The sequence below is a fragment of the Rutilus rutilus genome (genome assembly GCF_951802725.1).
Source record: "Rutilus rutilus genome assembly, chromosome: 5".
NCBI classification, from domain to species: Eukaryota; Metazoa; Chordata; class Actinopteri; order Cypriniformes; family Leuciscidae; genus Rutilus; species Rutilus rutilus.
The window spans coordinates 14680690-14693172 of NC_140213.1; the positions used below are offsets into that span (position 1 = coordinate 14680690).

General features: G+C 38.0%; 1 protein-coding gene across 7 annotated transcripts in view; it reads left to right on the forward strand.

Annotated features, from left to right (window-relative positions):
- Positions 1–246: 246 nt before the first annotated feature.
- def8 (differentially expressed in FDCP 8 homolog) overlaps positions 247–12483 on the forward strand; it is a 115448-nt gene continuing 103211 nt past the window's right edge. For 5 of the 7 annotated variants that reach the window (XR_014627475.1, XR_014627476.1, XM_084409649.1 and 2 more), the window contains exon 1: positions 262–415. The gene's annotated coding sequence lies outside the window, so the exon portion shown is untranslated. Of the gene's footprint in view, positions 416–12483 lie in introns of all 7 variants that reach the window. The other 2 variants (XR_014627474.1, XM_084409650.1) reach the window with 2 other exon arrangements.

Here is a 12483-nt window from a genome sequence, read left to right on the forward strand (position 1 = left end):
TACCTTTATATTGTCTGTATATATGCCCCTTTTTTTTTTACGTTTGAGCCCTGCCCCTGAGGAACTCTCTGCAGGTTCCTGGGTGTTGTAGCCAAAAGCTGTTTTCTTGCATGTTTGGCATGATTTTTTTTGGTTGCACTGTTTTGACCAGCAGGCGTCACCAGCGTGTGGTGTTCGAACACTTCGAAAGTGAATCATTTTGCGGCAATTCAAAGCTTTGAAAAGCTTCGTTTCTCCCATCATGTAGAGGTCGCTACAATCACATTCGCATTGAACAAGCAAGCGTCACAACAACACAAAAGCTATAGAGAACATATCGAAGGATAAAATGACAGCTACCATTGATTATTTATCAGCCTGTTATTTGTGATGATGATGAAGATGATGAAGATGCGCTGCTGAAGCTGTGTAAAGCGTAAGATAAACAATATCACACATTTTATTAAGATGTGATGCTAAGCGGTTAGCAGTAGCACGCTGGCTAAATTTCTTGTTTTTGGCTGTCGTCATATAAACTGTGTATTACACAAACATTTATTCTTCATCAATTTGACTATTTTGTACTGATGTCAAGCTGAACACTGTCAGTGTTATTTTCAGTTGTGTCTGGTAAATAATGATGATGATGCAGCTCATGCTGATATTAATTGACTGCATGATATTACAGTTTCAGTATAAATATATTATTTATTTTGTTGATTTAGAGAATGTCGCCAGCTGTCATTCAGATTTCATCCTGCTGTCATTGCATAAAACATGAACATTTATGAACACCACAGAGCTAAAAGCCATCATTGTATGGGAGTGAAATACTTTCCTTATTTAATAATCTTATATGTCTTACATATTTTCCTTGTACCTTGGATACATGTGAATGTACAAATCTTAGTCAGTATTTTCAAATACATGTTTTAAAATGAAAAGTTAAAAAAAATTGCTAAACATAAAGCAAACAAAGTGAGGCATTAACTTGTTTTCAATATAGGCATAATATTCATAAATTGTTTTGTTTGGACCAGTCTCAAGAATATTCGGAAGAATGAATTTGTTGATTTTTAGCTGTTTCAGCCTGGTTGTTAGTTCAAATACAGTATTGTTCCGTTTTTACTGTGCTCACATGTTATGGGATATGCATGCTAACCGAAAGTCCTGAAAATTGATACGTTGGTGTAATTTTGCTACAGGTTTGAAGCAAGGGTAGTGTGATTGCCTGTTCAGTTTTAGAGATATTTGTAATTCGTAATAAGTTTATATCTGATCTATTCGTAAAGTTCATATCACATGCAATTTCTATGGATACTCCACCCAAACATAAATTTAAACTATTTGACTAACTTTTAAAGAATATTTTATTTTAAAATATACACACATTCACTCTTTCTAATACACTCTATACATGTATAAAACACATATGTCTTAAAGTTTATTTAGATTTTATCCCTTAAAAGTAATCTTTGATCACCAAAATGACATTAATTATTTTTTTTTTTTGGTCATGCTTAAAATAGCTTGAATTTTAAGATTCATGTTACACTCATACTCACTCACAATGTGCCTCATTTACGCGGTTGTATGAATATGCAAATTAGCCCTGTCTCCACTCACCCGCACCAGCTCAGAGATCCACTTGTTGACAATCACACATTGTGTCGTGATTGGTTACAATGTAGTTTGTGACGTCAGAAACACCAGTGATTTCAAACTGCATTTTTGAGACTGTCTTTGGTTTAGTTCACTCCAGTTTTAAGGAGAAAATATTCAGCAATGGTGTTGACGTATGAATTTGTACATGGTTTGTCTTAAAGCATATTAAAAACACCACATAGACATATAAACAACATTAAAAGCTTGATTTTCACCACAGGGGGAATAGGAAATATTGAATTTTCAATAGGTTGAAAATGCATAACGTTTCTTGTCTTTTTTACATTTCTATCATTACAGCTGTCAAAAATTAAATATTAGCTACTTGCATCTCACCATGTACTGGTTATGGTCCTGACACATATGATGAACAAGACACCCAAAGTACCAGTAATTTAATTTCCCTACAAAGACGGGTTTTCCATACATTTTAAGTTTAACAAGACAAATTATAGGGGACAATGAGGCACCTTAAGAAAAATGTGCTTTTCACTCCTCCCATAGTGTATGAATGCAGACTTTTTTTTTTATTAAACATTGATGGAGCAACAGATTTTGTGTAAAAATAAATCATAAAAGTGGTTTGTTTGTTTAAAAATCGTATAAATGAATGAGGTGGCAAGGTGGGTTACCCCACACATGAGGTAAAAGGCTCACCAGCATGTGACAAAAGGCACAAAGTATTGATACAAATAAATGAATGTTTTAAATGTCTAAGTTAATACCTGTTCAAAACAATCACTTTTAGCAAAGTTTGTACTATTTTCGGTTTATTTTGATAAATAAAATAATAAATTTTTATTCAATGAAAATACTGTTATTAAAATGTTCATTTTAAAAATACAGAAATAAAATTATTTAAAAAAAACAAAGGTTCTAAAAGCATTAAGAGATCCCATAATAATTTAATATAGCTTTACAATAGTAACAAATAAATATATTTTATTATATGACAATATCATATTTTTAAATATGATGTATTTCATTATAAATATGGTGATTATCACTAAAGGACACCCAACTTGATATATGATAATTACAATCTGAATGCCATGTCATGTCAACAAATGGAAAAGTCAGCCAGCTATTTATTATCATGTTAATTATTGTGCCTTTCGCCCCAACAGCAGGGGTGCCTTTTACCGCAAATGGTCTACTTTTACATATTCTTCCTTTATTGAAAAACTGTTGCTTTAATTACCTTGAACAAAACTGAAAAACATTAACAAGACCTTTGTCTCAAAATATAGTCAATAATTTGATCGGTTCTCATTTGCTACATAAATCTACAACATTTAAAAAAAACAATAAATATTAGAACAAATTAGCGCAGAATCAACTTTGCGTTGCTGTCCGCGATCGCATCAAGGATCAGCCAAATTTCCATATGCATCATCAAAAGTGGTTGTTAAGAAAAGTGCTGAGCGGGATTTTTGTGCCATCTAGTGGTTTAAAAGAGAATAAAGTCAAATGCACATTTTACCCCGGTGCGCCTTAGCCCCGTTGTACCGTTTCTCTCTCTCTCTCTCTCTCTCTCTCTCTCTCATATATAGATAGATAGATATTTAGAAATTATCGAAAATTGCAAATGTAAATATAGCGATATATATGAATGATTTAATAGGCTACTTCAAAAAGTTCAGAAAAGTAAAAGTTTTAGGTTGACGCATATGTCAGAGAATAGACTAGGCACGTGGCTGTTACTAATGCAGAGTTCACACTGCACAATTTTAGGGCGATTTTCGCTCGCCGACAGGTTTTGTGAGATCGCTGACAAATGCCCGAAATCACAGGCAAATGATTGTTCACGCGAGTGACAAACACGCAGTGTGAATGATCAAAGACGCGATCTGAGAGAGTCGCCGACGCCCGTGAGATATTTGGCATGCTAAATATCTGGACCTGTCGGTGATTCAAAATCCTGCTGTGTGAAATGTGTTCTGACTGACAATTACATCGGCGATGACCTACAGCCAATGAAATAGCAAGATACAGGGCAGCGGGGAGTTCGGGGAGGAGTTATAGACCAAAATATCAGTATTTTAATAGATATATATTTACAATTATATCAAACAGAAACAAAGCACAAACATTTGCTTGACCAGCAGCAACAGCAGCACATTGCAAAATAATTTATTTACCCCCAACTCTCTTTGCAGAACACACAATCCTTGCTCCCCTCATCTACCCAACCATTTCCTCCTGCATAATCTGTTTTTCTTTTTCTCCTTTTCGCTGCAAATCAGCGCACAGACAATTTGGATTGCAATCTTCTTGCAGGCTATCATTTTTAATAACAATTCCAGTCTCACGCGAGAACTCCGGTCTTACGCACGCGTAATCTTGTGTTATTTCCTTATCACTTCTCGCGTGTGTTTGGTTGTAAAACGTAGTTTGCGGACCAGACAGAAGTTGTCAGCGATTCTTTCTTTTGTAAAGTCATGCAGTGTGAAACCCCCTGTCGCCAATCCATCGTGCAGTGTGAACACAGCAGCAACTGAATGTTACCCCAGATAGTCGTGCAGTGTGAAAAGAACAATGACCCGACTACTTTGAAAATCGTGCAGTGTGAACTCGGCATTACTGGTGTTAAAAATAGTTATTAAAGGGGTGGTATAATGCCCTTTTCACAAGATGTAAAATAAGTCTTTGATGTCCCCAGAGTGTGTATGTTAAGTTTTAGCTCAAAACACCCCACAGATATTTTTATATAGCATGTTAAAATTGTCACTTTTTGATGGTGAGCAAAAATGCACCGTTTTTGTGTCTGTTAAAGGGTTAAATGCAAATGAGCTACTGCTCCAGGCACAGAGGACGGAGCTACGACAGCTTGCACTCACACAGACATGCACTGAACATTTCAAACACTTTTAGCCTTTTATGTTCATACCCGGAGTCAAGAAGAAGTGACAACATGTAGACAACATTTCTGATTGGTTAGTTGATGAATTTATGTATGTTCCGTGGACGGGGTTTATGTAAATTGTAGGGTTCGTGATGTCACTAACCCGGGAGGAATGTCGTGTAGTCCTACCAGTCATTTGTTGTAGTCCTTAAAAAGCAATTTCTTTAAAAGAAAATATCTCCCTTTGCTTTGAACTTTGAGCATTGTAACTTTGCAGATGTTATTTATGCCCAAACAGCAACATTACACACTAGTGATGTAGTACTCGAGTCCGGTCTCGAGACCGATTTCTGCTTTCTCGGACTCGACTCGGACTTGTTCCTTCAAAGACTCGACCCTGACTCGGACTCAACCCTTCAAAGACTTGGTCTTGACTCGGACTCGGCATAGGCGGTCTCGTCCCCATCACTAGTCCACTAGAATACATACCACTAGAAAATTTTTTATTTGCTCTGCATGTCCTAACTATGATTAAAAAAGGGTGGGCTTAACATGTTGATGACAGAGCAGCACTGTTGAAGCAGTTTAGAAAAATAGGCAGAAGATGATGCATGTGGTAGGGATTTTTTTAATGATAGTAAAAGCATAGTCCATATTAAGACGTTAAGACTGCTCCTCTAAACAATTCCCAATCTAGCTTAGTCTGTAGGCCTAACTGTTGATTATTAACTGGGGTGATATTAAATCATGAATATGAAAACTGACATGTTTTTATGGTCTTGGTCTCGACTCCTAAAGACTCGGTCTCGACTCGGACTGGCTTCCTCAAAGACTCGGTCTTGACTCGGACTCGACTGAATTTGAAAACCAACGGACTCGGTCTCGACTCGGACTCGACCCTTCAATGACTCGGTCTTGACTCGGACTCGGCATAGGCGGTCTCGTCCCCATCACTATTACACACTAACTAAAGTTAGAAAAGTTAAATCATAATCAACCACCCCTTTAAGCACAATAAGCTGCGGAAGACAACACATTGCGGTACTCGTGCTGTCTGACACACATCTGAAGCACACAGAAAGCCGCCTTTCGGACAGCGTGCGATCCTGAATTCAGTTCTCTTTCACAGCTTATTGCACTTCAACGGTCAAATACACACACAGACAGTTATGTCAATTTGCCTGTCTTGGCGGTAGTGTAACACAGTCGGTTATGTCTTAAGTGAACGTAAACAGTTAGGAAAGAATTTGGATGTGTGTCAATAGGATCCGTGCATTAGGTCTTAAAGTGACAGCAGCCTAATACTGTATACCTGCTGCTGTCTTTCAAACAAAAAGAGAAAATCACTCACTGCTCGTGACTGAATAACTTTTGTAGCTTTAACATGAGTCAATGTATATTTATTTAATGTGAAGACTATGCAGTGTTTTATTTTTACATTTGATTATTCAGTTTCTGTATAGTTTCTTACATGAATGTTGCTGTTAAATAGATCTAATGTAGGTCTACCTGAAAAGCTTAAAACACTCTTTATTAGGGGTTCAAGCACGAAGTGCTGAAACCCTATTGTAATTGTAAGGATTTTTATTATTTTTCTTCTGCCGTAAAACGCATCGTGCAGCCCAAACCGTAAGTGCTGGAGACTTGAAACTTTGCCAGATGGTAGGCCTCAATTTGGGGACAACCTATCAGACTATGACCCCGATTGGCCCATAGGTGGCGCTGCAGCAACCAAAAGTTCAAAATTGCCCATAACTCTTAGACCGTTTGTCCCAGGATCAAGTGTCTTATACCGCTGGAATCCTTGGCTCAAGTCGGACAAAATGGCTATCTCCGATTTGCTCGCCCTTCCGGTGCCAATTTCGAGTAAATTGCATTTTTTTGAAAAACCTATTTTTGCGAACTTCTCCTAGGTTTTTGGCCCGATCGGAACCAAACCACTGCAAGAATATTCTCTGGAGTCTGACAATCAATAATCATCCAAAAAATAAAAAATTTCAATTAACGGTCGATAAGGGGAACCAAAATATTTGATGGCACCAGGGCCACTTTTACTAAAACGGTTATAAATTGTGAACGGAAAGAGATTTTTTTGCTAAACTTGGGATACATCTTCCTGAGCTCAATCTGAGATCACTTGAAAAAAATCGCAACAATTGGCCACTTGGTGGCACTATAAAACGGTTATAACTTGTGAACAGAAAGAGATATTTTCGCTAAACTTAGGACACATGTTCATAAGATCAATCTGAGTTGACATGAAAAAAATCGTGACAATTGGCCACTTGGTGGCGCTATAAAAGTGAAAAAAATCATGAAAATAGCTATAAGCGCACCCAACTGTTAGTCTACTGAAAATTGGCACACAGTGTCTTTGTCCAGGGTGCCATGATAGTCTATGAGAACATTGGTGTATCTCAAAAAACTCAGTATACGTCATTGGCACAATGCCTTGAAGGAGCCTTAGAAGTTTCAAGCCAGTGTTTTTTCACAGGAGTGACCTCCTAAGACTCCTGAATCCTTGCCGAGTCCAACAATACCAAACATGCCAGGTTTCGCCTTACGTTTTTTGTAAGTGTCATTTAGAGCTTTAAAAAATTGTTTATCTTCAAAGCCATTAGTCCGATCGAGACAACAACAAAAAAACTAAGGAAATTTGAAAACATAGGTAAATAGCTAAACAATAATGCCAAAATGTTAAAATTATGATAGGAACTGACAAATTTTTTTATTAAATCCAATCAATTTCACCCATGGATCATTTTGATGCTCTCACATGTTTGAAACGAACAATGATGGATTGTGATGAAATTTGTTTTGAATTGGGACTGGCGAATCCCCGTCCATACTGTCAATGACCATTCGCAAAGACCCGCCCACTTTAGTTACTGTTGCTATGTCTGACAAGCGACACCACTCTCACACCACACCAAGTTCTCACGCAGTGAAAAATACATTGCGGATCAGAGAGGAGACTGCGCGCTGACAGACAAGTACTTTTGATATGAAACAAATGGCGCTTTTCCACTACACAGTACCAGCTCGGCTCGGCTCGGCTCGACTCGACTCGACTCGGCTTTGTTTGGTTTTCCACTGTGTAAAAGTTGTACCTGTACCTGCTTCCAGGTACTTTTTTTCGTACCACCTCCGGCGAGGTTCTAAGTGAGCTGAGGCGATACTAAAATGTAACGTGAAAACACGGCAGACTGCGGATTGGTCAGAGAGAATCGTCACTATTCACTGCGTCATCATTGCACGCGCCAGACGGAGTATCCTGAATAAAAAACAGCAAAAACAAAAACATCCAAAAACAACATACACTTGATTTCCTCCATTGTCCTGTGTGTGTGGCAGCGGATGTATCTCGCGTAGAAGATTGTCACGGCAGTTTCCTGCGGCGTCGCTATGACGACCAGGTACTATTGTGGAGGTACTATCTGCAATGGAAAACGGAGCGAAAAGCGAGTCGAGTCGAGTCGAGTCGAGACGGTACTGGTAATGGAAAAGTGCCAAAAGTCTCACCTTTCAAATGTAGTAATTTTTTAGAGACATTTAAACATAAAAACAATAAATACCGTTTTGTGACTCTTTAATGTGTCTGACAGATCGCTGTAGACTCGAGGCTCAGTTAAAGATGCTCGTGAACCGATCATCTCTTCCTTCTAGTTAATTTATAGCATTAAAATAAACATGAATGAACATAAAAGGAATGTTGTTTTAAAGTGCTAAGACGTCAGCACACTTTGTTTTTCAAATTTAAATCCTCCAATGTTAATCTACTAACTCTCCTGACTGCTTTGTGGGACAAAATGGCGGATTATGATTTGTCAGATCGCCTGTCAATCAAACTCCCTGCGAAGGGTCAATTGCGAATGCCCATGCGCAAAATCCTAATCCAATCAACAATTTTGCAGTAGCACATAGGAAAGCCCGGAAAATCCTGCTATAATGTAAGAGAGCATCTTTTTTATGTATTTGGACCTAGGCCTAACAATGTGTTATGGTGCACTGTCACCAGTGTTTTTTTTTGTTTGTTTTTGTTTTGTTTTTGGTGATCGTAGGCTCCTCCTGATTTTGTTATTCATCTCATCTCTTATATGCTGTGTATGATCATATCCTGCCCTATTCATGGTAGCCTACACGCGGACATTGCGTCATCAATGTCATCAATTGCGTCATCAAGGGGGCTTGATAATCCTACTTAAGGGCCCGGTGTTGGCTCGTTACGCCACTGAATATAATTGTCTAAACTCCTTATCAAAATTACATATTTACAACAAATTTGACACATATATATGGGCACACTTTGAGTACTACTAATAAAAGTGGTGGAGATCAGGCAAGACTGTAAGAAGACTCAGGCAAAAAGGTGCTATAACTGTAAAAACGCTTTAAAACCATATATTTCCTATGGTAAACTGCCTGTATTGGCTGTAAATTGACTTTTTCATCTATGATGGCAGTTGTTAAATGCTTGCTAAATAAAACGTAATGTCTTTTGATGCTTGTGTGCTTAAAGGCCTTAACTGCTTGAACCCCGATAAATGCTGCTTGCAGCTTTAATTGTATTTGTATCTTTGTTTTATTTGTTTGTTTGTTGTATTTGCCCTATTGTTTGTAATTTGCCTCTTTGTTCTCATTTTAATAACAAAGTTCAATAAAAATAATACAAATAACTAATCGTCCACCCATAGTTTCAGGTGTTTTTGTTTACCTGGATGTTATTGCTTGTTAAGCCTTCAGGTTGATATAACTATATATCACCAAGTAGAGCAAAGAGTTGTTGGTATTTAAATAGTTTTTGATTTAAATAGTTGCTGTTTTTTTTAGTGTGTTTCTTTTACATTGATGTTGAAGGGGGTGGATTGGAATCCACTGCTGCTTCAATGTATATGTAATGAGTGATTATAATCAAGGTATTAATCAATATTTTGCCTTCTAAATATCACAAGTTGAATGACTTCTCTAAGCTTGTGAGATTTTACTTTGTTATAGAAGTTACCAGTGTGATTACTGAAATGTTCTTTTCATGTATTCTTTAATGTCTGTATTTGATATCTGAATGCAGTAACAGTGCTTGCTTATTTAGCCCGGCTTCCAGAAATAAAATAGGGACTTGTTTTGTGTTTGAGAGAGGTCTTCAATGCGTTCAAACATATAGGGGTAATTGAAGCCAATAGTTTAAGGGACCATTTCTTTGTTAAAGCCTTACTTTCCAGTGTAGCTCTCCTTTAGAGAAAGAACGCATTATCTTGATGTTTTGAGAGGATTCTCTTGTTTGTAGTTAGAGCCTGGTCAAATCCAACCTTGGAAAAGCTGTGTGTCGGTGTGTGTGTTAGTCTTCTTGGTTACAGGTTAAGGAACCACTGGCATTATTGGAGATTGGTTGTTGTTCGGGACATGCTGGCACCCAGCAACCCGAATCTGCGACCAGGAAGGTCACGACGTGCCTAACTTCAGGGTCCGAGTGTCAGCTGCCTTATCGATAGAGATATGCTTCCGTCTATCTGTATGTGTGGAAAATTACTATGTTTATCTATTTCTTAGCCAATCAGAAACTGCATTCTAGCTTAGACCTTGGTGTAGGGTATAACTGCTGTGATCTTTGTAACTAATCTATGAACTCTTGTGTGAGTCTTGAAGCTGACTTCTGCTGATGAAACTGCAAACTATCTTCAGTAAAACTTTTCTTCAATTTATTATAACTAGTGCAAATTAGTGCAAAATCAGTTTTTGTGTGTGTTTTTAGTAATTGTTGGTTTGGTGTGTTTGAGTGCTCACTACAATTACACAGCAAAAGTTCAGTGACATTTTTATTTGTGCATGGTAGAAAGCAAATACTGCTACTGACATAATGACATACAATAAATATGGAAAATTGAACTACACGATTGAGGGAGCAGGCTACACAGTGAACTCTGAGAAAACGCTACGCTTGAGCAAACAGTTTGTGAATAGGCTACTACAAATGATGGCCGTGAAAGTATGGAGGGATTATTGGGTCAGATTGAAAACTAAAAGTCTTAAACGAAAACTAAAAGTCTAAATTTGAAACTAAAAGTCTAAGTCGAAAACTAAAAGTCTAAGTCGAAAATGAATTTGGTATTTAGGATTGGGCATTTTGTATTTAGGATTGGGCATTTGGTCATTTAGCCATTTAGGATTTAGGATTGGGCATTTAGGGATTTAGGATTGGGAATTTGGTATTTAGGATTGGGCATTTAATCATTTAGCCATTTAGGATTGGGGATTTGGGGATTTAGGATTGGGAATTTGGGGATTTAGGATTGGGCATTTGAGGATTGAGGAGTGTATGCAAATAAGGAGGCGGGGCCCAAATACTGGAGGCTGGGTTTGAAATGGCTGGTGCGCAGAGGCACCTTATGGACAGCAGAGGGAGCTCCCAGTGCTAAGGAGCACACTGTAATGAAACCAAACAGAGCGAGTGAGCAGGGCTGGAGCGAGTACTGTACTTAACGTAAGGGATAATGTATAGCGAGGCGGTTGTTATAGCGAATAACAACCCCGACAGGCTGAACGGGACCCCGACGCAAAGCATATAATATAGTATTTATATATACTATATATAAATATATAGTATATATTTACTACCTACAAAATAAATAATTTGACACAAAATATTGATTTAAAAAGGAGTTTATTGATTTTAAAACGATTGTATTGCTTCCGCTAGCAAATTCCATAAGTCCATAGCAACGCTCTGTTTTTCATGGCAACGGTGTGTTATACTTCGCAGCGGTCTGTTATCAAGAAATAACAGACCGCATTCTACATTGGAATTCAACCAAGCCAAGTAAAAAAAAAATATATATTTTAACGCAACACATCAGAAAAAACAAGGTTAGGAAACAGTAACTGTACGTTCACAACGCCGCCGACTTGAGCTGCAAAGAAGCTCTGGCCGCCGTGTCAAGGACGCTTGTCAAAAAGTACGGGGAAGCTTGTTGACGCTTGTTGACAATGACAACGGTTGTTGATAGTGAGTGCGCGCGTGCGCAGATCTATTGTAACAGTACACAGTACACAGTGATATTGTGAAAGCCGTGGCAAGAGACAAGCAGCTTCTTTATTACTATACCTGTGTGCTGTCTATTACAACTTCTGCTTAAACAGGTGGTTCCTATCATTATCGGATTAATTGCACAGTTTAACCATCATAGAGTGAAAGTTTATCATTTGCATGTCAGTTTAACAAGGGCGCGCTTGACAGGTTATATATAAGAATGAGCAGAGAGAGAGAGAGAGCCCCGGCCGCGCGCGCATGCGCGCGCACTCACTATTAATAATAATAATAATAATAGTTATTCTCGTAGTCAGACCGATAGCATTCCTTTCACTGGTGACTTTGTGTGTGAGGCCACATAAATGTTACAACGCTGTCATTAAGTTGAAGTTATCACATTATAAAGTACAGTACTCGCTCCAGCCCTGCTCATTCGCTCTGTTTGGTTTCATTACAGTGTGCTCCTTAGCACTGGGAGCTCCCTCTGCTGTCCATAAGGTGCCTCTGCGCACCAGCCATTTCAAACCCAACCTCCAGTATTTGGGCCCCGCCTCCTTATTTGCATACACTCCTCAATCCTCAATCCTCAAATGCCCAATCCTAAATCCCCAAATTCCCAATCCTAAAACTAAAAGTCTAAAACTAAAAGTCTTAAACGAAAACTAAAAGTCTAAATTTGAAACTAGACTTTTAGTTTTAGACTTTTAGTTTTAAATCTGACCCAATAATCCCTCCATATGAAAGAGACTGTGAACGCATTGAATAGGATATGTTTAGTTGGTGAATAGCATAGGCCAGTGGTTCTCAAACTTTTTACACCAAGTACCACCTCAGAACATATTTGGCTCTCCAAGTACCACCATAATGACCAATATGAAAATACAGTAGCGTAGTAGGCCTAACTATTCAGCTACGGTTATGCACAGCTCAAAAATGAGGCATCTTAATTTCTAATAAGAATATTTATTAT